The sequence below is a fragment of the Numida meleagris genome, chromosome 3 (genome assembly GCF_002078875.1).
Source record: "Numida meleagris isolate 19003 breed g44 Domestic line chromosome 3, NumMel1.0, whole genome shotgun sequence".
Lineage (NCBI taxonomy): Eukaryota > Metazoa > Chordata > Aves > Galliformes > Numididae > Numida > Numida meleagris.
Window position 1 is genome coordinate 92,341,808 of NC_034411.1, and position 27,096 is coordinate 92,368,903.

The 27,096-nt window shown below is 41.9% G+C and overlaps 1 protein-coding gene and 1 long non-coding RNA gene across 5 annotated transcripts in view; one reads left to right on the forward strand and one right to left on the reverse strand.

The window, feature by feature from the left end:
* The window catches only part of LOC110395615, a 29,174-nt gene extending 25,200 nt beyond the window's left edge, over positions 1-3,974 (forward strand). Inside the window, exon 5 of the long non-coding RNA XR_002436524.1 lies at positions 800-3,974. This is a non-coding gene — a long non-coding RNA (uncharacterized LOC110395615). The remainder of the gene's footprint in view (positions 1-799) is intronic.
* FAM110C (family with sequence similarity 110 member C) overlaps positions 1-27,096 on the reverse strand; it is a 67,410-nt gene that overhangs the window by 19,419 nt on the left and 20,895 nt on the right. For all 4 annotated transcript variants that reach the window (XR_002436521.1, XR_002436519.1, XR_002436520.1 and 1 more), the window contains exon 3: positions 5,066-5,121. The gene's annotated coding sequence lies outside the window, so the exon portion shown is untranslated. The remainder of the gene's footprint in view (positions 1-5,065; positions 5,122-27,096) is intronic.

Sequence of the window (27,096 nt, forward strand, 5' to 3'; positions counted from 1 at the left end):
TCCCTTCACTTGTAGATTTGAATGGTGCTGATTTGTCATGCCACTGCTTTATAAATCAGCCTGGCTGCCTTTCAGCTACATCTCCACATGCTGCAATTCATGCTGCTGTTGCTACGTCCTGACTGTGAACTGAAATGTTTGCAATTTGTCCTGCTGCGGTTTCTCTCCCCAACTGTGAATGCACAACCCAGCAGATATTCATCTGTTCTTCCTGGTTACTGGAGAATGAAATATGTTCTGGCTCTTCTCCACAGCAGACCAAGTGCCTGTGTGTGTTTGCAGTTAAGGGGAAATTTAAGCTGCACTACTTCATGAGCCCCATACAGGTTTCATTGAAAGCTGGGGATGCTCAGGGCTTCACAAATCTGAGCCTTATAGCTGGCAATGCCTACCTGCAATGAACAAAGGCTATAAAAGGGCTCTACATAAAGAAAAGCAAAACTTCTGAGTAGACTATCTTTAATGTGGGTTCTTTATGGGAAGAGTTACAACTGCTTTGTTGTTGCTGTTGCTGCCTTTTTTTTTTTGAAGACTTATTCTATTGCTATTGTACTAATTAAATTCGTCCATTTGTTAAGCAATCTAAATTGCCTTCATTCCCAGCTGCTGCACAATTTAACTGTAATAGTACAGATTGTTTTACATTGATGGCTTGATTTTTGTGGTCGGCTATATGGTAATTAATTGTTTGCCAGAGTCATTTAACTATAAATTCAACAATATATGCACAGATTGAAATAATGAAATTTGTGATCGCAATAATATTTTATGATACGGTCAATCTGTCCTTCTCTTTCAGATAAAAAGCCAAGTCTGATGAAAACTAAACAAAAGAACAGCTGTTGCCTGCTCAAAGTTGAACATACAGAATGAAACTTGTCCAAATGTTCTAACGAGAAACCTCTGAAAGAGAGTATTGAGAAAATACTTTGGCTCTGGAAATGCGAAAGAAAAATTACAAAGCTGGTTGTTTTTGAGTTTGAGCATTTAAACACAATCTAATATTTGGCTGTAAACTGTTTGATGACCTCTCTGAAATTTTTCACAAAATTTCCTTGAACAATTCTGGCAAGAATAGGACTGTTGCACTATAATGGCTGCAGGCCTGGATGTGGTACAGATGAGACAGTTACAGGACACTTTCCCCTAGAACTAAATATTGCAGCAGAAACAATATCTGGGAATCAGCACTGAAAATTACAGCAAAAAGAACAATTTGGGCAAATATTGGTAAGAATTCCTATGGTATTGTAACACTTTTCACTAAATGGATTGGGCAATAGATGAAGAATCTCATCAGATCGTTCTCAGATAGCTCTTGCTGGTCAGTCATGTAGCTCTGATGCGGGGCACAGAAGTTAGGATTTGCACAAAAAGATGAAACTTCATGCAGTGCAACCATCTCCTCCTCAGCTGGCTGGCTGAGCTCCCTTTATAGTCATTGGAGAGAAATACGTACTCTGAAAAAGCAAGCACTCCTTAAGTTCAGCAAGGAAGAATAAGAACCTTCAGAAAATGATGATCTCATCTTACCTAGTGTAGGTGGTGGATGAGTACTTGTCTCCTTCCACTATTGCAAGACTATTTCTCTAAGAGTCAGAAGAGGTACCTCAGGTGGCTGAGGTAGTTGCCTGGTTAGATAACTAGTAAACCCTGTTCCAACACTGGTGGAATTACATCAGTGTATAGGGTGCAGCACGTCTTCTTTCCCTTCCAACCATATGTGCACTTTCAAATATTTATGCTGCATTCAAATGAAAGGGTGCCATGCCATGCCATAGTTTTAGAAATATTGGCATTATTAAAGTTCTCCAGCACTTGAAACACTTTCAAAGCCTTCCTGCACCTGTTTTTCCAGCTTGCTCTCTAAAGATTAAGCAGTTTCTCTTATACTTTAATCTCCACAGTTATTCTGACAGTAACTTTAGAGTGTAGTGTAATTGCCACCTAACCAACATTATACTGAGCCCAGGTTTTGAAATGTTAATATTGTTTTATGCCATTGAGTAATGACTAGTAACAAGGTAGTGTTTGTAACTCAGGATGGATGAAATTATTTTGTGGTCAGAATAGCAATTAGAAGTCTTTACACTTACGCATTTTCAAATCAGCTATGGTTGCAACTTTTGAAAAAATCCAGAGGAGACAAAAGCAAGGCATAGTAGAACAACCCCCGAAGTGCCTTCTTCATGAAGGAGAAATCAAAACAACTTTTTTGCATCTCAGTACTCTAGGTGATTATTAGTAACATAGCTGATGAAAGCAGTCCTCGCAGAAGTTAATTAAACTTCTGCAAAATGAATTCTGTTAAATGTTAAATGACCCTGATGGGGTTCTTTTGTTATCTGTGAAGAAACCTGAATTTATTTTCATCCCTGGTTTCCTTCTTTCTGGTCCAGAAGCCATAGAGTGCAGAAGAGAGCAGCAGACTCGGGCACAGGGGAATGAGGGAATTCAGTAGTGCAAAGTGTAAGCTGCTCCAGATGTGATGCTGCCATAGTCTCAGTTGTGATCTATTTAATTAAAAAATCCTCATCCCTGTTGTTGGTACTTTGTAGGTGTAAACCTGATACGTGCATTTCCAAGTTGAAATGATGTCCAGGTTGAAGTGATTAAAACCGTGCAGCAATTTTCATCAGTGTGCTCCAATGCTCGCTTTGTCTCCTAGCTAAAGTCCCACTAATTTGGAGCTATTTGTTGAAGGAGCGGGGAGCTCAGGTAATGTTTTCCTCAGTCCCTTCAGCAGCAAGTAAAAATACTGAAAGGAACAGGAAAACCCACCTGATCAACACGTGGCTAAGAGACTGGTGCTACCAGTGGAACTATTTTTTTTTTTTTTTCAAACTCATGGAGCAGTTTGAACAGCTCCAGGCTTGCTGATGACAGGGTTCACCTATCTCAAAGGAAGAAAAGGATTCTAGCCCAGGAGTTGGCAGGGTTTGTTGAGAGGGCTTTAAACTAGATTTGAAGGGGTAAGGGCATAAAACCAGGCTCACCAGAGATGAGCCAAGGGACAGCACGCTCAGGTTGGGGGTGAGACCAATAGCCCAGCTGATGCACATCTGCACCAGTGCATGGGCAACAAACAGCAGGAACTAGAAACCTCTGTGCAACAGGAACACTATGACATAGTCACCTTCATGAAAACATGGTGGGATCACTCTCTTGGCTGGAGTGCTACAGTGGAGGGCTATAATCTCTTTAGAAGGGATAGGCAAGGAAGGACAGGCATTGGGGTGGCTTTCCATGTTCGAGAGTGCTTTGATTCTGCATAGCTCAGTGCTGGGAATAATAAGGTCAAGTTCTTACGGATAAAGATTAGGGGGAAGGCCAACAAGGTGGGAGTCTGCTATAGACCACCCAACCAGGATGAAGAGGCAGATGAAGCATTCTACATGCAGCTGGCAGAGGTCATACAGTTGTCAGCCCTTGTTCTCATGGGGGACATCAACTTACCAGACATTTGCTGGAAATACAATAGAGCAGAGAGGAAACAATCTAGGAGGTTCTTGGAGTGTGTAGAAGGTAACTTCCTGACACAGCTACTAAGGGAGGTGCCCCACTACACCTGCTGTTCACAAAGAGAGAAGGACTGGTGAGAGATGTAGTGGTCAGGAGCTGTCTTGGGCATAGCGACCACAAAATGCTAGAGTTCTCTATTCTTGGTCAAGTCAGAAGAGGGGGTCACCAAAATGGCTACCTTGGACTTCCGGAGGGCAAACTTCAGCCTGTTCAGAACATTGGTTGGGAGAGTCCCTCGGGAGACAGTTCTGAAGGGCAGGGGGGACATGGAAGACTGGACATTCCTCAAGAAGGAAACCTTGATTGTCTGATTCTTTAATGTTTGTGTATGTCAAAATACAATGACTTTGTGTAAGAGTGAGGGAGTAGGGAAGAGAAAAAAACCCAGCAAATATTTCATTTTCATATTGTCATGGTTTTGTGATTTTCGGTTATTGGTATTCCACATCATAGCATCATGTGGTGGACATGCCTGGTTCTCGGAAGAGAAGGACTACTACAGTCCCCACGGCACTTTGCTCCTTTGTTGCCATTTTCCAGCCGGAGGGAAAAGATAGAAGCTCGCAGTATAAAAACTTGCAGATCACGAGACCTCGTCCCTTTTTCCGCCGTCTCTCGTCTTGGCAGCGCCTCGCTCTCCAGCCGTCTTATCGTCGGTGGTAGAGTAAGGCCTACCTTGATTTTGGGACATTCTCTCTCTCTGTATTGGATTTATCAGCTTAAATTGTAATTATATTGTATTATAGTGTGTTGTTTTGCATTCCGATATCTTATTTAGTAAATTAGTTTGTTTCTCCTCAGATTGTTGCCGCTGTTCTTTGCTCTCAGGGCCATCTCCCTACCCTTTTCCCCTTTCCCCTTTTCCCGGGACGTGGGCCCTTGGGTCCCCCGTCCCCTTTGTCACGGAATCGGGCCTAACGCCCGTAAACCGTCGACACATATATTGCCAAAACAGGGCAAATTTTCATTGAATTTGAAATGAGGCCACTTTTTATCAGTTTGGAAAATCTATCTAATGCCCAGATCCTTTAGAATGAGGCATGGGAAAGAGGCTGTATAATTGCATATTTGCCTACACAAGGCTTCTGCCTTGAGTAAAATTGTGGAAAGAAGACTATGTCTGCCTCCTAAGCAAATTATGACATTTTATTTGCCTTAGGAATTGCCAGAATGTTTTCTTCATCTCTCAAAATTCATCAATGCTGAATCTGAACTCTGTAGATTAAGGAGGTTTTGATTTGCTTGTTGAGGCACAGAAGCCTCCAAAGTGTAGTGGTATGTGCTGAAATTCAACTTTCTTCAGTATTGGACCCTGAATTAATTTCTGTAGAGACTTGTTACAGAAAACTATTCCACCCTTTTGGTATTTAGCTCTGAAATCACCTTTTTTTTCCCATGATGTGATGTACTACAGACTTTAGATGGCATAAAATGTGTTCTGCTGCAGTTGAAAGAACTCCGGTCAGTTTCAAACAAATAGTATTTTTTTTCATGGTTGCCTAGACACTCAGTGAAAAAAGTATGTGTCCTTTACTGAGCTTACCTGAGAAGATAAAAGATTTTCAGCAGCCAATGAACTTTAGGCAAAGTAAGAAGAATCTGTAATGGAAGAGAAAAAAAAAGGATTGTAACTTCTATTTGGTGCTATGTTTCTTCTTCCAAAGATTGCTCAGAGAGGAACTGGTCAACATCTTCTATTTGACTGATTTAGCATGAAAAGTAGACTGGTTTTCAGTGGTCCAGACCATATCTGTGCAATCAGGTGCCTGAGTTTTCTTTCCTGTGTTCTGTTAATCCTTGTTCTAGTTGCACAGTCATCACAAACAAAGGGCTGTTTTCAAATTTTGCCTTCCTCCCAAAAATATTTACTTGGTGAGGTAGCCCCAAGGTAGGTCACAATTAATATAATATGTGTTATATGACTTTTGTACTGCAAAAGATTTTTCAGGAAGGAAATTCAATATGTTCTCTTTTAAGAAAGCAAATCCAACTTCCCAAATAAAATCCTGACCATCCTGACATCAGTTTTGGCATTTGCTGCAGTACGGCTAGGATTTCACCTTTCACGTGGGAAGTTTGTTGGGTTGATTACCAACCTCTGAAGAGCACAATCATACCAAGTTCAGAAACAGAACCACTTGCTAGTGGCTTGGCAATTGTACCAATTATTCATTTATACTCAACTTTGGCAGATCATAAAGAATGTATGACTACAGCTCTAACCCAGTAGTTAATTACACAGGTTAAATCACGTACTTGTACAAATAATATAAATCCACTAGCAAGTTCTGATTTGTACAGATCCTTTTGACCTCCATCTGATTGTAGATGTATGTTAAGGTATAAAGGATAAACGCGACCTGCAGTTCTGCAGCTGGAATTTGAACTAACTGCATGTACAGTTCATCTTAATGCATGGAGAATTTAGGATGTTTTAGTATTATTCTTCTGGTTTTAGTGTTATTCATTAAAATCAGAATGAATGAGTTTTCCAGGAGAGGTGGGTATCCTAGACTGCTAATAGAAAGTCATGTTTTCTAAGAAACACTCTTAACATTTCTGCATCATGTTGAATTCTTACCCGCATTTTTCATTCAGAAAATGAAGAAAGTTTCCTAAGAACAGGAAAATAACGTACCTAAAAGCAGGAAGAAAATTACAGGAAAGCATTTTGTCTCCAGAATATAAGGCTGTTATCCTTTATAAACAATCTTACATCCATTTTTGAGCAAGTATTACTATAAACAAAATCCTGGAAATAAGAAATAGTCTGATTATCAGACTGTGCAGGCTATTGACAGTACGGGGAAAGACTAGAACCCCTTGAACTGTATGTATTTATTTCTCGAACTATGTAATTTATTAATCCACAGTGGTGAATAAAAAGTCTCCTTCACACTACTTAGAGGTAACTCAAAGCTTTTGCTGCATTTCTCTAGATAGCAGTCACAAGCTTCTGAAATTGTTCCTGTCTGAAAGAAAAAATCCTTATAAAGACATGATTTTAAAACAAAAATGCCAACATACAGAAAGAATAGACAGACACTCAGTTAGATAGACTAGTGGATGCATAGCAAGTTACTTATATAGATGAGTTAATTCAGCAAAGACTTAATTCTACACATGCCTTAATATCCTATAGCTACTAGATAGCACATAAAGGTGACAATCTAGATTACAGGTAACCTACACTGAAGTTATCTCACTAATAGAAAAAAAGATACCTGTAAAAATGTGATATGGACTAGCAAACAGACTACAAACCATCCATGGGCATTGAACATGACATACTTTCATCCTTAATTCTTTTGGTGGCTATGTTACTGCCTTCCTCTGTTATCTAGCCTAAAGGAAACACAGGTATGTCCACACTTCACTGTGCCAAACAGCTTCTCTTTCATGTGTCAAAGCTTAAAGTTATGGACAAAATTGTTTGGCTGAACATGTTCTTGTTTCCCACTGAAGGGTAACAGAGGCAGAAGGATCTGCCCCACTCTGGCAGCAGACCCCAGCTCCACACATGTATTTTGGGAAAGTGAACCATTTGTAAATTACACACTTGCACTCAAACATCAACATTTCTGTTAATTTTAATGTGAGAAGTAAAACATCTTGTTCAAAATTAAAAATAAACTCTCCCGATGCTTGGGCTGTATACTCTTTCTGGGCTCATGAATTTGTGTGCTAGGCATCATATAATGAATTTCTCCTGGCTTAACATTTCAAACACAATGTGCTCACTGAAACTGGTAGGCAAAGATAAAGTGAAGAGAAATTAAAAAAAAACAAACAAACATAAGCATGCGCAGAAGCAGAACAAGAGGTCCATTTGTTTCTTAAAGGCTGAAAGAACAAAGACAATATTTTTTGTGGTATCTTAAAAATGTTTTATCTGCTTCTTTCACATATGTACTGTGGAAACATTACAAACCAAAGAAAAACCCATAAAAACTGTTTGTGACTGGGATTTATTACCAAATATTAGAAGTTTACTCTTCTGTATCAAGAGGACAATCCTTTAGAGAGGATAATAATATATATTTTTTACCTTTTATACAGTTTTGTTGAGCTTTTATAGTTTTTAGGGTGGGTGGCAGTGTTTGAGAATTTCTTTTACCTTTCTGTTCTGTTATGGTTATTTTGGGGATGCAACTTTTTAAAGAGAAATCTTTACTTCCATCTAACACAGGGCCAGACACGCAGCTCTAAAAAGGCACTGTTTCACACTGTGTCTCAGATCCATAACCAAAGTTTTTTACAGTGTTCACTTTTAAAGAAACTCAAGTGAATCACTTGTAGTTTACAATTAAGACCCATTTTTGCAATGATTTTTGCAAGCTGTCACTGTTAAAAAAAATCATCATGAATCAATAAAATTTTTAACAAAGCAAAGAGGAAGATGTTACAGTTCCTTTGTGACAGGTGAATGGAAGAAGACACAAAGCAGATCCTTATATCTTTTCAAGCTCAACAGATCTTCAAGTTCTGAGCACTTGTTAATTTCAGGTGATCTGATTGGCAGTTATTTACGTAGGTCATGAGGTATGCTCTAATTGCTTGTGCCAATGAGGAGCTGAAATTTATTAAAGTACAGACTACAGACAAATAATTATGTGTAAGGCTTACTGTATGTCCAAGCTTGCTTAAGATCTGTCATCTCAGTCAGGGACTGGAAAATAGAGCTTTGTACATGGGACCATGTTTGTGACCATCAGTTCCCTGGTGTTGAGTTTTCCAAAATGTTAATTATAAAAATTATACATGTAACCAAGGCAAGAATTGGCTGAGCAACTTAAATATTTACAAGTTATGTAAAGGAAAATGTGTGTAACTTGCCAGAGGCTCTGAGCCAAGGGTAATGGAGGAGCATAATGACATTTGCAGGAGAAATCTCCACCAAATTTTGTTAGATATATTATTTTGCCATCATTCTCTGGCAAACCTCTGGGATCACTTGTTCTGCTTCTAGCATCTACTAGGTTGACTCACACCCAAAGATCTGGTCCCACAAGTTAAGTAGGTGAACTTGAAATGTCTTCTTTTTCATCCAATTCATGAGTTGTAGATCAGCAGCTAGTGCTGTTGTCATTGTAGGCATTACTGGGCTGTGTAAACATACAGGCCCAGTGCCCTATTGCTTTTCAGAGTGATTATGAACAGATTAAAGGACCACTGTAGTGACACATTCTTCATTCTTCATACACAGTCTTCCAGCCACTCTGCCCCAAGCCTCTAGGCAACACTACAGGCTTGGGCAGAGTGGCTGGAAGACTGTGTAGAGGAAATGGACCTAGGGGTATTGGACAATGCTCGACTGAGCATAAGCCAGCAGTGTGCCCAGGTGGCCAAGGAGGCCAGTGGCATCCTGGCTTCTATCAGAAATAGTGTTGCCAGTAGGAGTAGGGAGGTAATTGTCCCTCTTTACTCAGCGCTGGTGAGGCCACACCTCGAGTACTGTGTCCAGTTTTGGACCCGTCACTACAAGAAAGACATTGAGGCCCTGGAGCATGTTCAGAGGAGGGCGACGAAGCTGGTGAGGGGTCTGGAGCACAGGCCTTATGAGGAGCGGCTGAGGGAGCTGGGATTGTTCAGTCTGGAGAAGAGGAGGCTCAGGGGAGACATTATTACTCTCTGTAACTACCTGAAGGGAGGTTGTAGTGAGCTGGGGGTCGGCCTCTTCTCTCTTGTAACTAGTGACAGGACGAGGGGGAATGGCCTCAAGTTGCACCAGGGGAAAATTAGGCTGGACATTAGAAAATACTACTTTTCTGAAAGAGTGGTCAGGCGCTGGAATGGGCTGCCCAGGAAGGTGGTGGAGTCACCGTCCCTGGAGGTGTTCAAGAAACATTTAGACATTGTGTTGAGAGACATGGTTTAGTGTGGTTATTGGTGGTAGGTGGATGGTTGGACTGGATGATCTTGTAGGTCTTTTCCAACCTAGCTAATTCTATGATTCTATGATCCCTCCAGGTCCCATTTTGTCCCCCAAACCAGCAAAATTTTCAGAAAATACAATACCTTTTTTTCTCTCCCTCAAAATAATCATAACCATCTTATATCTGAGAAAATACTTTATCTTCTAAGAATTGCTCATTAATAGAGAATTAAGAATGGGCACTTGGAACAGCATTCACCTCGCAAGTTAAGGAGGGGAATAATCCTGTATGAGGTTTAACAGCTGGATTAACCATGGAAGGACACTTTCTGCTGCTTACATCTAGGTAATATAATGTTTATGTGAAGCACTGGAGTAAAGTTTGTCCCCTGGATGCTGAGATCAATAAATTACTCACTGAAAGTTTGGATTTGCTTTCACTATAACAGGGACAGGAAAGACTGAAGCCGAGTCACTGGAGAATCAAAGTGTTAAACCAGCCAAGTTGCTCAGATACACGGCGTATCTATGTCTTGGTTTAAAATTTCACTTGTACTACCATAGACTGGAAACTTTCTTCTGAAGTCAGGGGAGTTGTTCTCAGTTATAGCGATGTGAGAGAAAGTACAATTTAACCCAGTGTCTGGGAAAAAAAAATGCTATGACTGAAGCACAGAAAGTGTTTTGTTGTTTTGTCTAAGTGATATCTTGGCATTACTTTGTTGTTTGAAAACTGCCACAGAACTTGCTGTTTCTTGAGTCTACTATAGCACCTGGAGGGCTGACATGTGGACAGTGAATGAGACATCTGGTCTGGAACAAAGCTGTCTTTTAGCCCAGAATAAATGTCACTTGCTCTTCAACCACAAATAACAGACAGAGGTAGGGATGAAAGGCAGATGTGTGCTTCATAGCACATATCAAAAGTGCTTATAACAATATGATCTTACAGCACATGCAATTTAATCACCCCTCCAGAACCCGGGGTATTTGTCTGCTCTTCCTTCTTTATGTTTACAGCGACCTCATTGTGGTTAGCTGGGTTTGTTTTGGCAGCTGAAAATCACAGAATCATAGAATCATTTGAGTTGGAAGGGGCTCTTAAAGGTCATCTAGTCCAACCTCTCTGCGATGAACAGGGACACCTACAGTTAGATCAGGGTGCTCACAGCCCTGTCCAGCCTGACCTTGGGTGTCTTCCAGGATGAGGCATCCACCACCTCTCTGGGTGACCTGTGTCAGTGCATCACTACCCTTACTGTAAAAAACTTCATTATATCCAATCTAAATCTCCCCTCTTTTAGTTTGAAACCATTTTCCTTTGTTTTATCACAACAGACCCTGCTAAAGAGTCTGTCCCTTCTTTCTTACAGTCCCCCTTTGGATACTGAAAGTCCACTCTCAGGTCTCCCCAGAGCCTTCTCTTCTCCAGGCTGAACAGCCCCAGCTCTCTCAGCCTATCCTCGTAGGAGAGGTGTTTCATCCCTTAGATGGAAAAATGATACAGCACCACATGAAGCTGCTCAGGATAGTAGCCAAATAAAACCGCTTTTTTCTCTGCCCAACTGTCCATGTTTTCTGAGCAGGGCTGGGGCAATGTGACCTCTGGAGAACTCCTGTTCACCTCCCAGCGGGTACTGGCATTAAGCTTCACGATGAATCCTGGTGCATCTCTCCCCACAGAGGCAGCTTTCTTAGGTGACTTTTCTTCCGACCTCAGGTGAGACCTCAGGTGAGACGTGCCAGGGAAAGTTCTATGATGCAAGGCTGTGGAACACGCCTTCTGGCTGAGGTAGCTTGAATGCGGTACCTACGCCGTGTATCCCCATGACACTCTTCTTCCACCAGTGTCCACCTCTACTGAGCACATGCACCAGGAGAGGGAGAGGTGCCATGGTGTTGCAGAGCTTTAGCCTTGTCTCAGTGAAATGGTGATGAGGGAATGAGCTCAGCTGATGAGTTTTGTTGGGGCTGTTGGGAGTCAAAGGGAATGAAACCAGACAACTCTATCATTCTAGTCCTTGCTACCCTTGGGGAGGGCACAACATGAATGAACCAGGATGTGGCAAAGTCATTATTCAGCCCCGAGCTTGCCAGATGTTTTCACTGCCCTTAAAATCTGTAAAAGTGATGGGGTTTGAGTGTGACAATTTGAAATAGATCTAGTAGTTGAAGCATTCTTGGATACTTTGCAAATTAGAAACAGTTGGCCACCTGCTGGCAAAAATGTGCTTGGTGATATTGTGAAGTATGTCATTTCTAATAATAAAGGCAAGAAATACTATTTCATGTCAAGGAGGACTGTTCTTGAAAAAGAAAGGAACCACTCCACACATGCTTCCAGTGTGGCAAGGTGCTCATTATATGGCAGGGCATAAAGGGAGCACAGGGGAGAGAGGAGGAAGAGGCCAAGCTTAATGCTCCAACAGTTAGTTTCTATAACCAGATCTGAGTTGGAGGTAAATTAGCAGGTGAGGGTGATGATACATTTGGGATTCAAGTGAGCTTCATGTAAGGCTCTGAGAGGCTTCATGAAGCCTCTTAGGAAGGTAGCGAAAAATTAATCTCTTTTTAGACACTGACTTTTGGGAAAGGTCATTTCAGGGCCTGGTGTGACGTATGGATTTCTTGACAGAAATATCTGCAGGCTTCAGTGCAGCATGTACTTAATGGGCTTAATACATCTGAGAAGCATCAAACCTATAGCACAAGCACTGATTCTTCTCATTGAACTAGATGTTCTGAACATGTCAAACATGCAGCAGAAGTGCAGATTGTCTATGAAGTCTGTGCACTAAAATTGACCCACCAACCCAAAGAAACAGACTTCTGAATGTATGCTGAACAGCAAACTTCCTCCCTTTCTGTGATTTCTGGATGCTGGGAATCCAGAAGTGATGGACAAAAGCAGAAAATGCTCATGTTCTTCCCAGGTGACATTTCTGAATTGGAAAAGTGAGAAAGCAAAAGAAACTCTTGGAAAGAATCATTATGGAAGAGTGGCAAGGGATGGGACCAAAGTGATGCCATGAGAGGCTGCCTGCACTTCTTCAGAGGAAGAAATTCTGTGGAAGAGTTCCTTCTCTTTAAAGGTTTTTTTTTCCAAGGCAGTACTGATATTTGCTTGGAAAAACTTACCTGGAGATGGTCTGCCTTTTTCAGGGGTAAGGAGCCCAGCTTTAATTGAGGTCTGTAGATGTATTAGCCTGCTGCAGGGACAAGCATGCATGCAACTGAACAGTAAGTAACAGGTGTTCTGCTAGAATTTCCACTAAAAAAACCAGCAGGCTTGCATCACAAATATTTCACTTTTCTGCAGAAACACTGATTCATTATTAAAGTTGACCTTTGTTAAATTGTCTAAGTATGTGTTATAAGTACTAACACTCTGTAAGACACCCACTAAAGGTAATTGTGCCCTGCCTATGGTAGATGGCTTTATGTAAAGGCAAAGGAACAGGGAGAAAAAAGAACAGAAACTCCTTAAAACAGATTAGCATCACTAGTGTGACTTTCTGCCTCAGAAGGTCGTTGGTGTTGACTTTGCGTTATTTATGTTTGAGTTTTACAGGATTGTAGGAGAGTGTGAAAGGTCCTCCCCAGACAGCCATATGCCATTTTTCATTAGTCTTTTTTTTCTTTTTCAGCCCAGTGATCCAACTTTCACTTCCTGATGATGCTCTGTTGTCACCTAGTGCTGGAGTTGACATGTCACCTGTGGTCGTAAGAAAACAAAACTCTTTGGTACAATGTCCATGTAGAACAAATGTAATAATTGAACTTACCTTTAATATTCTTCTAAATGTAGGCAGTTTTGAAAGCAGACCTGAGGTGCATTTTTCTCATTGTACCAGCTGTGAAAGACCAGTGTCAATGTATAGCCCAGGCTCCTTACACACAAATAACTGGCTAAGTTACTAATCAAAGGTTTAACACAAGTACAAGATTGCTGCCTCCCTCTCCACCTGTCCCAATCACCAGCAAGTGAGAGCTCCTCAGGCTACAAGGTAAGTCACAAAGAAGCCAGTTTGGCTGTGGTAAATTAAAGTCTAGTAATGGGCCCGATGAACTGTGATGACAACTGCTGCTGGGAGATGGCAAATGTGTGAAAAGTGCTGGGTGAGAGAGCTGGAAGAAACAAAGGGAAATAAATGTGAAGAGCTCTAGAGTTAAGTCATGTAAAGACCGGAGAAAAATGCAGCAGAGCAAAAAGAATAATAAAATCATAGAATGGTTTGGGTTGGAAGGAACCTTTGAGATCATCCAGTTCCAACCCCCTGCTATAGGCAGGGGCACCTCCCTCTAGACCAGGTTGCTCAAAGCCCCATCCAGCCTGGCCTTGAATGCTTCCAGGGTGAGCACATCCACAACTTCTCTGGGCAACCTGTTCCAGTGTCTCACCACCCTCACAGTAAAGAATTTCTTCCTGATATCTAGTCTAAATCTACCCTCTTCCAGTTTAAAGCCATTTCCCCTCGTCCTGTTGCTACATGCCCTTATAAAAAGTCCCTCCGCAGCTTTCCTGTAGGCCCTTTCAGGTACTGGAAGGCCGCAATAATGTCCCCCTGCAGTCTTCTCTTTCCTAGGCTGAAGAGTCCCAGTTCTCTCAAACTGTCCCTGTAAGGGAGGTGCTCCAGCTCTCTGATCGTCTTAAAATAGTCTTCAATGGCAAAAGGCCTTTACAGAATAAAAAGTGATAATTTAATGAATATGTTAAAAACAAAATCTTTATATATGCAGAGATAAAACTTTTGTAAGTTTTATATTTTACTATAAGACTTTTAAGTCTTATAATGAAAAATAAAATATTAAACATTTTGACGGATATTTGTTTTTACTTAGTGCAACAATTCACCCCTTCATATAAAGTAGCATTATCAGTGTAAGAAAACATGTGACAGTCTTACTAGTTTGCAGAGAACTTACTAGAAGACTACTTCCACTTTTCAGGCACAGTCACCTCTGCATTTCAAGAGGTTTCTTCAAAAATGAAAGCAAATGCAAACAAAATCAAGGCATGCAATTTCATTATGGAAATTTGGGTTTTGTTTTATATCCTTTTAGGAGACACAAACTGGAGCAGACGGAATTATTTTGGCTTATTTCTTGGTTTGAGAAGTTTGGGGCTTTTTTGACCCTTCCTTACAATAGTGAGGGCCAATAAAGCTAATATTTATTATTTAAGTGGGCTGAGATTTCCACACAGTCACTTAACTTGATAATCAGGTTTTTAAGTACAGCATTCAATATAATGATACAGCTTATGCTATCTGATAACGCTGTCTCCTTCACAAGAGAGCTAGTGCACGCTCCAGCAAGCAAAGCAAAGTGGCCTTATGCGTAAGAGAACTGGCAAAGGGGCAAATGAGCTGAAAGGGGCCGTGTCCCATGGTCTCACAGCAGCAACATATCGATATCTCAACAAGGCACCAGTCCCACCACCTCAGTGGACTTATCTCATTTAGCGCACAGCCTGAGAGAAACAATTTCGGTAACAGCTTTTTCCAAACAGGAAAATCTACCAGTTTAATTGGTCCACTTGTCTGATGGGAGCGAATGCTAGTCCCTTGCATGCTGGTGCAGCAGTAATGTGATTTAGATAAAGAGCTGGTTTCTGTCTGCTCCCTATCAGCCCAGCACTGCTATGAAAGAAAACAGAAGCAAACTCCTGTCTGGAAACTCCTCAGGAACCAGGGATTAATTTCCTAAGGAGCCTGGCACGGGACCTGATGGCTCCCAGATGCTGATGACTCCTTGATGAATCCTAAATTTACTTATAGAAGGATTAATTGAGTCGGAACAAGAATATTCCATTTGCAGTGCAAACAAACAAGTTAAAAGGAGCTCAGTTGGATATTCTGAGAGAAGTCAGATTAAACTTCCATTCTAGCAAAATGCAGATGTTCCCTTTCCAGCTGGTGACGAATAGGCCACCTGTGTGACCGATCTTTTCTTACGCTCAGCAACAGTTAAGTACTCTTACTCTGTTCTTGCAGCAGTGTTCACTATCACAGGAATGGGGAGAATGATTTTAACTGTGCACTCCAGTAACGTTCACATATCCGCTGTGGTTTCTTCAGAGCTGCTGGAAATACCTTATTCAAATGGTCTTACAGCAATGCTTTGAAGATTGTAGACCCTTAAAATTACAGCAAGAATTTTAAGGACAATAATTCTATTTTAAGACAATGATCAAATAGCTATTGTAGTCAAACTTTAAGTTATTTGTCCGTGCCTTTACATCTGGTAGGTTGCTTGTGGGCATTACTTCTATGGATAAGATCACAAAAGCAGAAACTCACTCACCCCAGATAGTTATCACTGTTTTTTACAGATTTAACTCTGTGATTTGATACTGGGACATTTTACCAATACGCTTACCAACAAGTATTACCAATGTGAACCTTGGGATCTGCTTTTTCTGCAGGTGTGAAAGTACAGAGAGAGGACTGAAGGACCCAGCTCACACTGTCTGTCCCCATTAACCCCTCCAGAAGTGTGTTTCCCTCACCTCATCTTTCAGCCTTTTCCTTGCACGTGTCCAGTTACCTACCCCCTGGACTTCAGGTCTACCACTCTGCCTGCTTTGACAACTGCACCCAGCAGGCAGGCTGTCACGCAGGGCCTGCAGGGTATGGATAGTGCCATCTGTAATCCCCTTTGCAGAATTCTGCAGCCCCAGCGTGCAGATGCCAGCACACCGTATATCTCTGCAGGACTAAAGCTCTCAGTGTAACTCTACTTTTACAGTCCTCTCTGCTGTTCCATTCTCTTTCATTTGTTGCCGCTCCGTGGCTGATTTCTTCCTGCAAGCACTTTGAGAGATATATTCCTCTGCATCCACTGGGCTTCTGTTTTTCAAGGTCATTTTACCCACAGAAAGTCATGTTTCTGTTGTTCTTCCCAAGGGACTTTTACCAGAGGAAAACGCCGTTACACTCCGTTCAGACTGCTGTGAAGATTTATGATCAGGGAGAGTTGTTCTGACACTGTCGTTTCTGAGGGAGTACGTGCTATCAATCTGTATAAAGGGGACGGCAGTGCCGGCTATCTTACCTCGCTACTTCACATCTCAGAGTTACGATGGCAGCTCAGTTCGAATTTGTGAAGCCCCAATAAAATGTTAAACACTCAAGAAGCGCTGAAGATTAATATTATTTCACCCTGCAGGGCATATGGCTACTTCAATAGGACAGAGCAGTCCAAACAGTTCTTGACAGCTCCTGGATAAGCAAACAACTAGCATCGAGCCAACCCTCTCTGCATTTGTTTCTGCAAACAAAGGGCTGAGTGGCATCTGGCTGAAGGTCACTCTTCTTTCTATGCACGTTTGCTTTGAAATCATTTGGATCATGATGTGACTTGCAAGAAAAAAGCTAAAGAAACTGCTGTTATTCGCACTTCTGTACAGCCTTGATCCATCTCTACTACGGTGCGACAGCAACAGGGAGGTTAGAAGCCACAGAGTTGGTGGGCAAAGATGCTTCCCTTTTTGCTTTCTTTAATTCCACCTCTAATCCTAGCAGTGTCTGACTTATGAAGTAACAGCCATGAGAGATTAAATGCAGTTCCAGGACTGCCTTTCCTGCCTGACAGAAAGCCCTGTGCGAGTGCACTGAAATAAGCTCATAAAGAAATGCATGTACATTTCCATCAAGGAGCTCTGGAGGTGCTCCCACCTGGAACATCCCTCATCTCACTGTTAACATGGGACTGTACACTGTGTGCTCCCTGAACCGCTCCCCCCCTGGCAAACCACAGGCACTTAGGCTGATTGGTGGTCTTGGAAATACAGTCTAAAGAGTGGTGCAATCGGAAAGGAAGAAAGCTATTTGGAAAATTACAGAGAAGAACAGTACTTTTTAAACACTTTACTGCTGTATTTGCTTCTGCTTAACCGTACTAATCAAGTTTAATGGCTAAAGAAAGAAACAGTTCAGCTTTTCTCACCAGTTCCCTAGTAAACCACAGACTTTTTTTTCCTGTTTGATTGCTAACTTGGAAAAAGTTCCTAAAATGGCTTACCGCAGCCTCACACCCACAACAGCCTTTTTCACACACTCTTCAAGACAGGCATGGGCAGTGCAAATCGTAGTGCCTGAGTTCTGAAGGGGCTGAGAAATTTGCCCGGAGTGCCAGACGGTGGCTCCATTACAGTCCCTGGAGACGTGTAATTATGGCATCTGCTGTGAGATTGGATTCATCCATCCTAACTAAACAATTTAAATTCAGCCCATGTTTAAGGATTTTTCAAGGCTATGGTATAGACACAGCTAAACTACGGCTAATCTGCCTCCCCAGCAATTTTCTTTCCTACTTTGCCTGTGCCCAAAGCCAATTCTGAGTCACGGTGTGAATATTTCTTTGAGAAGGATAGTTGAAATTTTCCCCATCAGCTTGACATTTTTAATTGCACAGCATGGTACAGAATTACTAGACAGAGCATAATAAGCCAAGTCAATAAGCCATGTAATACATATTTAACCCGAGGCTTCAGAAATCCACATGTTTTTTTTTGTAGGTGTGCATCTTGCATGTGCTTTGAAGCTCAGGACACCCATAGCTTAAGGGGAGTGTACAACTTTCTTAGTGTTATACAGGCAGTCTTGGGAATTAATGGGACTCAGTCTCTGTCCACACCTACAACAATTTTCTTGTGGTTGAGAAATGCTCCATTTTTGCAGTACACATGAGCATTGAAATACCTCAGAAAAAGAGGAAGAATGGCTCTATTTCATGGCTCAGTTCCAAAGGGGAGACTTCTGACAGGGAAGATCTTTCCCTGCGTTTACACCCACAGAAGTGGGTGCCCACATCCCCTCTCTGCCTTTTAGGAGTTGCTGCCAATTTTTGACCCAAAAGCAAATTACAGAGCAGAGTGAAGGCACTCTCTGCCCTAGAGAAAGAATGATCTGCATTTTGTTCCCATGACCTTCAGATCAAACATGCATTAAAGCTTTCTGGAGGTGTTTCAGTTTGGCAGCTCACGTGCCCCTCCCTGGGGCTTTTCTCTGCTGGCTCAGCCCCACGAGATGGGGATGCTGGCACTTCCAGCACCTTTGCCAAGATAGAAGCTGCCATCCTCCCCTGTCTGTTGGCTCAGTGCAGACTCCTTGACCTCCGTCAGTTAAAGTGAGCTGGTTTAGCAAGGTCCCTGCTGTGTTTAAACCATTTGGGTAAACCCTGGCTCATTTTAGCTGTGATAGGTAGAGAGGAGCTCATGAGCATGATGTGAGAGGGCAATAACCCACAGGTGAGGACGTGTTTCAGTGATGACGTGTGCAGGTTATGTGATCCCGGACACGGATCAGCAGGCAGACATTGCCTGGGAGGAGGACATGGTGCCAGAGTTGTTAAGCACTATGGGGAATTAGTAAATAAAAGTGGCTGGGAGGTCTCAGTCCGGTGCATTCAAATACCTGTTAAATTTTAATCAAATCAATGGCTTGTTGACCTCTGTGAGACTAATATACACCTCAGGTTCAAACTGTGTTTAAGTGCTTTGCTGGATTCAGGATTGAAATCTTAATTACTACTTAGTTTTGTATGTTCTAAAGCAGGAAAATGCAGCGAAAGCTGAAGGTGATACCACCCCTAACATGAATGCTACTGAACTTGCTTTGAAAGAAACAGGTAATTGCTGTTCAAGACAGAAAACGAACCATCTGTTTGGAGTAAAAACAGCTTTTATGGTTTCCTCTCCTTGCTCACTTAGGACGCTCTGCCATTGCTGTGTTTTATTTGTCTTACTCACCTCTAATTTTCTTCCATTTGTTTTTCATCCTTATTTCTCTGTTCTGGGAACTGGAGTTAAAAGGAAAGCAGAGACCCTTTGAATCTGCAGCGTACAGAGTTAACCAGGACAAGCACCCCCCCTCCCAGTCCTGCTATTTGCCAGCTGAGTGATAACATCAACAGAGCCCTTGTTCCTTGCTCTGTCCCATGTGTTTTCTCTTCTTCTTCTCTCTCTCTCTTTTTTTTAACCTGTCACTAGCTCTAATTTCACATGCACCAGTGAACAGCAGCCAGTGGTGCTTGATCTAACCACCACACAAGAAAAGCTCTTATACAGGCTGCAACCTGAGCTCCTGCAAACACATTGTGAGCTTCCAGCTGGTCAAGGTGCAGCTCTGCTCACATTTCCTTTTATCAGAGAGCTGCAGGGGACTGTACTAAGCAGACTATTTACTCTTGTCTGTATGCAGCCTTGCTGGCCTGTGTTATCAGGGACAACTTACTGTATTGGATGTGGCCACCCAGTAACTAAACATAAGTTATCAGAATATTGTAAAACTTTGCAGAATATTGTAAAACTGTTAGGGAATCATATACAGTTAATTTAGTCAAAATGCCTGGCAGGAGTCAAGCAGCAGCAGATTTTCTGCACCAATACTGAGTGTCCCCCTCCATTTTGAAAGTTTTTGGCTGCATAGCTGGGGATCCAATGTTGGTTAAATAAGAAAAGAAGTGCCAGGATCTAGCTCTCCAAATGGACTTCACAGGGTATGATAGGAAAGCATAACCATCAGTCTTAATGCTGTTTGCTTAACGCTTGGTGTTATTAAAGGGGGCTTTGAAAAGGAGTCCAATCCTCAGCAAAGGCTGGCACCGAGCATTAATTCTCTGTACAGAGCAGGAAGGAGAAAAAGACCAAACACCATAAAAAGGCCAAAAGGAGTAGAGGAAAACCACTAGTAAATGTGCAGGAGGAACATGAAAGGGCTGTTAGGGCTGTTTGCTTTAAGGTTTCCTCACAGCTATCTGCCACTGGCTGTCAATGAGTTGCAAGGATGTGGCTGGGGCTTGGGTGTATGTCACCATCAGGCTGGGGAGACTCTGCTTCTCCTTCCCTAGTGGCTGCAAAGGAGGGCAGTGAAGCTCTGCCTCAGCCTCTGGTGCGAAGCACCAGTCCAAGCCTCTGCCCACTTATTTATTTACCTTTCATTGACACCTTGTATATTTAGTAAAGAAACATAAGCATTTTGCAATGTGTGGATGTGACAGGCACTTTCTCTGTAAGGTCTTCCCAGAGAGTTCTCATCTAATGCAGCTTTCCATGATGCACCTCTCGCAACCATTATAACCATGTTATGTAAAGATGAATATGCCACCCTCTGAGATGTGCCAGCTGCAAGAACCTCATTCAGAGATTTCAGATATGACCCATTTTAAAGTACTAATTAAAATGTGATGAGTTTCATATCTCCTCTAGCTCTAGAAAAGAAAAATCGTAGGCCAAATATACATTTCATGAATACTTGATAAAACTTCTGCAGAGGGCATGGAGACCAGGTGCTTCTGAGCAAATGAAAGAACCTAGAGCAAGACTTTGAAGTCTGACCTTCAGAGTGTATAATGATGCACTGGATGACAAAGGTGATAATTACCAGAGTGGGACAAAATGTCTCTACTTGAGCATTTTTAGCTACACTTTGGCATTCTATACAAACATTTTTCTTATTAGAGGATTTTCAAAATTATTATAACAGCTTTTCAGCAAGATTATTTTTCAAAATTCTGTTTTCTTTTCTTCCATGCAGAGCATCACAACATCATCTGTTTTATAGTCACACCCAATCCAGTGGTGTCATTTCCATTACAGTAGTGGGAAGGCCTGAGTGAGCTGAAGTGATAGACATTACTTCACTGAGAACTGTAATCCAAACACATTCTTCTGAGCTTTATGCTTAAATCTGAGGATAAACTAATTGGCTAGACAATGCCACCAGAATTGGAACCCTAATTTCTTATTTTCTAGACTAGAAATTATGCTTAGTTTCTCTTTCTGACTTCGCAGGATCATAGGACGGGTGAGTTGGAAGGAACCTCTGAAGATCTGTAGCCTTTCCTCCTGCTTCTTTGCACCCTCTTGTCAGGTGTTCACATACACTGATAAGATCCCTCTGAACCTTTGCTTCTCTAGGCTGAACAGCCCCAGTCCTCTCAGACTTTCACTGCAGGACTTATGCTTCAGTCTCATAATCATTTTCATGTCCCTTGTTGGAGTCTCTTCAGAAAGTTCATATCTCTCTTGTACTGGGGAGCCCAGAACTTTACACACAGTCATATGTGATTTCACCAGTGTTGAGGAGAGGAGGAGGATCACCTCCCTCCACCTGATGGAAATGCTTCTATCAACCACTCCTCCTAGCTTTGTATGGTACGCAGCATTACTGAACGTTCACTCCATCCCAAGACCTATATCACTAATGGCGTCCTGTGGGACTGTGTATAAAGCTCTGATAAAGTCAACATAAAAAACACACCAAGACATTTCTTTCCTTATAAAAGGGTGTCAGGTCAAGCATAATTTGCCCTTTGCAAATCCTTTGCAAATGTGGATTATCCCAGACACTTTCATGCTCTTCACATATTTGGAAATGTTTTCCTTAATTATTTTCTCCATCACCGTCTCTGTGATCAAGGCTGACTGGGCGATAGTTCCCCAGATCATCCCTCTTGATGGCAGTGACATTTGCCCTCTTTCAGTTTTGACATGACATTTGAAAGACAATTGGAAGTGGACATTGGCCAGTTTCCTCATGGGTGCATCCTATCTGAGCCCAAGGAATTGTATCTGTTTATTGTGTTCACATGTTTCCTAAATGACCCTCTTCCTGAAAGGGAAAGTCTTTCTTGTCCTAGTCTTTCCCTCCAGTCTCGGGCCCCTGGGATTGCTGAAAGCTGATACCAGTAAAGACGAAAGAGAAGGGATTCAGTACCTCATCCTATTGACTGTCTTGTCCCCTCACTTGATCCCCTGCCCCATTCAGCAGGAGGCCCAAATTTTTCATACCTTGCTGCTGATTTGCCTGTAGAATACCTTGTTGCCTTACATATAGCTCAATATATTTAGCTCAGGGTGGGCTTTGGCTTTCCTAACCCCATCTCTGCATGATCCAGAAGCATCTCTGAGCTACCTGCCCCTTCTTCCATCTCCTATTCACATTCTTGTTATGCTTGAGGTTAGTGAGGACTGGCAGGCTTTCCCCTACCTTTCTCCCAAAGCCACTGTAGCACTCCCAGCAACATTGTTCTGGCACTGGCTCTATGCCCCAGATGTTCGCTTCACAAAGTGCCCTATGTGACTGGAACTTGCAAGGCTGGGAAAGGGTGAGATATGGCACAGGTGTCATGAAGACCTTTAGGTAAGGAACAGACAAATTTGTTATCCCAGGAGCATTACAGTCCTTATGTCAGAGACAAATACTGATACACCGAGAGCACATTTGAAATTCTGGATGCTCTTCCTTGCAGGATCAATTCAATCATGTAATGCAGTCCTGTGTGCACTCTGCATGAGCACCTAAAGAAGGCACATTTCCACATATAAACTCATACTGGATGCTGGGATTGGCTGTGGAAGAGGATACAGATGTACGGCTGGTTCACTGCCTAGTGCAGAACACACAAATCATGCTCTGCAATTGAAATCTCTCTCAGGACTCCAGGGAGGTTTTCCAAAGTGAGTGCTGCAAGAGACAGACATGGAATGGTCCATTATGAGTTACAACCAGTGCTATACATATCACAGAAGTCACCTTGCTTCCTTCATACTCCAAGATAAAAGACACTGTGTTCAACCTGTTAACACCAGTGTTGCTGGGTGATCTTGAGACTCATTACTTCCTTCTTACCTTTCTTTTCCAGCCTCTTTCAAATCACTTTTCACAACTGTCCAGAAGTTCTTGACATGTCTGTCCTCTCTTCATACCTGAAGACAGTTGATTTCCTCTCCTAATGCCATAACATTGACTGGATATATTTGTCAGTCTTTGCCTATGTGGAAACAAGTTTCTGATTGTGTAGTTTGCCTAGCCTAGATTCCAGAACTGAACTCAAGTGCCAAGTCCTTGGTGAAGCAATGCTGCTGCAGTGTGGCTTTTACAGAGGCACTGGTTCTCACTAGTTTGCCTTTCTTCTCACAGGCCTGCATGTCCTGCTGAGTCATGTGTGCCTTGAGGATGTCCTTTGTGCCCTGGATGAAGTGATTCATGCTTGTCTCTCTGTGTGTGCCCCCACACCAAGTTTTGTGCGTTCTGCAGACTGGCATGGCACAGGGGTGGTAATATGAGGTGTTCTTCCTAGTTCTCAGGCTTTGGACTGTGTGGAGGAGAAAGCTTTTTCTCCTTGCTCAGCTGGGTGTCACGTGCTTCTTGTAGGTTCACAGAAGTGTCTTTAGGGCAGGTGTGGTTTTCCTGCCCAGGAACCCAGTATAATGTGCATGTCACCTGGGCTATCTGCAGGCCCTGCAGTGTAGGGTCCCTGTGGGTCTCAGGCGGTGTGTGGGGGCTCAGCTAAGATCACTGCAGCTGTATGAACCATGGCAATGAGTTTTACACATATCTATCCTTTTCTGTCAAAGGTATGGAAGATGATTTGTCCATGCAATTTGTGAATAGTTTTGCACTCCACGTGTTATTCAAGGCTCTCTTGCTGTTTTCCCAAATGCTGCAAAACACCCCAAAACATCACTGATATCCTTCGAATACCTTGCATTTTATCGCTTAACTATTTCACTTGACTCTGATTAATTTGCCATGGTTAGTTTGAACATATTTGTTCACTGCACTGACTGCACTGTAACATGGAGATACCTGAATAATACATGGCATGATTAACAGTGAGCAGTTCCCAAAAGCCAGCTCTGCTGCTGGTAGAGAGATTTGAGTGTAGTTATCTGAGTGACCTAAATCATTTCATGAGCTTTGGCTGCTAAGAGAGAGTGAATAAGAGATGGCATTATGCAAGCGTGCTTTCCCTTGTGGTAGCTAAAAATGGCTCCAGCCAAACAACACAGACTCCAGGTTTGTTCTGGAGTGTGGTGAGTTGTGTATTTGCACATTCTCACAGCAGTGGAAAAAGAATTCTTTCTCTGAATAGCTACTTCACTGAATATTGAGAGGATTGGGCAAGAACTCCATCATCGTGCTGAAGGAAACATTTGCTCATCGTGTTTGTCCTCTGCCAATGGATATTTTCTCAGTGATTTCATTCTAAAGGGTTTGCAATAACTTTTGCCAAGTACTACAGGTACACCAGCCACAGATTGCCTGCTGTGAGCAGAGCAGCTGCACTGGAAGAACAGGCTGGGAAGCTCTGGGCATCCTGAATTTTTACTGATAATATGATGGAACAGCATATTTCAGACTTTCAGAAGTATTTTCTGCACCCAAGGGATGCCAAATTAGTGACTTCCAATAAGATCTGTGCATATCACTTCAGAAATACAAAGGAAAAGAAGATTGCATCTAACATAGTAAGCGAGTTCTGCATGGCTTTGCACCTAGGTTTTGTACAGCACTTGTTTTTCTTTTTCACAGTAATGTATATACCAGGACCTTAATTGGTTAAGCAAAGTACCAAGGAGTAAAGGGAATTTTCAAAGCATCATTTTGAGATACTGAAAGGGTTGGAGGGAAGAAGTTTTTATAATGAACCAGAGAAAGTCTAACCAAAATTCTCAAAGATATTTAGGCATATTTCCTATTAATCTGGGGCAATGACCATTTTTTACTATGATAAGTGTACATCAAATCCCAGAGCCCTTCAGAGGAGCAAATACAATTTTGATGACATCTTTCAGTGATCACGGAAGTTGTCAACCAAACAACTGTGGAGTTAATAGGCTGTATTCCCATTTCACATTTCCTGCCTAAAGCAAAGATTAAGGGCTGGATAAACTCTTTATTTTGGGAATCATGGAGCTAATGGAGGGATGAAATAAAAGGTTCATTTATTGCCAAATATATATATATATTGAGACAGGATCCATTTGTGTTGCTAAGTAGTTCAATTGTAGCAAATCCGTTGTTCTCAGAAGAGCACTTTATTCCTGTCAATGCCCTGTGTGACTCTAGAGAAACACTTTGAAATTTTGTTTCCAGCACCTTGCCTTATCACAGAATCACAGAATTGCAGGGGTTGGAAGGGACCTCAAGAGATCATAGAGTCCAACCCCCCTGCTAAAGCAGGTACCCTACAATAGGTCACACAGGTAGGTGTCCGGATTGGTCTTGAATATCTCCACAGAAGGAGACTCCACAACCTCCATGGGCAATCTGTTCCAGTGCTCCATCACCCTTACCATAAAGAAGTTCTTCTGCATGTTAGTATGGAACTTCCTATGTTCAAGTTTTAGGCCATTACTCCTTGTCCTATCACTATGCACCACTGACATGAGCCTGGCCTCCTCCATTTGCCTCCCACCCCCCTTTAGATATTTATAAACATTAATCAGACCCCTCCTCAGTCTTCTTTTCCCCAGGCTGAACAGACCCAGGTTACTCAGCCTTTCCTCATACAGGAGATGCTCCAGGTCCTTTATCATCTTTGTGGCCCTCTGCTGGACTTCTTCAAGGAGATTGCTGCCTTTTTTGAAGAGGGGAGCACAGAACCGGACATGGTAAGTGTTTTATGAATGCATGACATTCATTTGGATTCATGAAACAATGCGGGGACCCTACAATGCCAAATCCAATATTCTGCAGGCTAATCAGGGCCATTCTTGTCCCTCAGAGAGAGCAGCTTTTACACTTGTTTATATTCCTCTAGGAAAAATATCAAGTTGTAGTCTTCCTTCTCCTTTCACTGAAATGATAGAGTGCAGTCAGATGCCTCAGTGGCCACAGATTGCGCTGCTACTTTTCAGAAGAAAGCTCTCAATGTGGTCAAATTTTCCAAACTCATTGAAACTAAACATTTCAGTGTTTCTAATTTTGACTTTGTACATAAATAGAATAAAATCCATTTATATTCAGAATTGCTTGAATTTCATGGTGAAATATTTTTTTCCTAAGATGAATATTTTATTTTCTGATAGTTCTGAAATAAAATTTTTGACTGTCTTGCCAGTGTGATGTATTCCATGTCAATAGTTAGCAATTCTGTGATTATTTACTATTTAAGAGGAATCCAAATACTGTGAAGAGTTTATCAGTATGACCTATCTCTTTGGCTCACTGCCTAATTAGGAACGTGCCTCTGATCAGTTTCTACATAAAAGACTTTGGTCCTTCTGTTATGCAAACACGTGGAAGTGGCTATACATATCACGGTGATTATTAAATCATTCACCTCTGCAAACTCCAGAAATATTTGTGTTTGCGATATTCATTTTAAGTGCTAACTAAACAGCGTTAATGAGGGGAAATCCACAATACAGCAACTGCCTGTCGGCATTTCTGCCATTGGTGGTGAAACTCTCTTAGGAAAGTCACTGAGGAATTCTGAAGATAAATTAGTCCCGATAGGCTAGGCATAAAACAGAGTGGTTAGAGATACGATAAAGTCATGACAAAATCATCACTTAATGATTTAGAAAGTGCATCAAGTTTTAATATTGTCTGTTTGTCTCTCTATCTGTCTACCTACCTATCCTTTCATAGGTCCATATCACTTTGCAGAAAAGTGCCAGGTTTTCCTAACTCTGGAGGAGGGAAGAGAGTTTACATGCGGCTGTGCTTTGTGTTCAGGGCTCTTCTTGGTATTTGAGATTGTATGAACTTTTTACTGGCTGCTAGATCAGAAATTGGATGAGGGACGTGTGTTTTTACATGGGTCTGCCAAAAATAATAAATTAATTAATAATACATAAATGACAAAAACAAATAAAAGGTAATAAAAAAGGAGCAGCGTTGATGCACTTCACAATTCTGCTGTATGCTTGGAGAGAATGACTCTTACCAAAAGGAGAATGG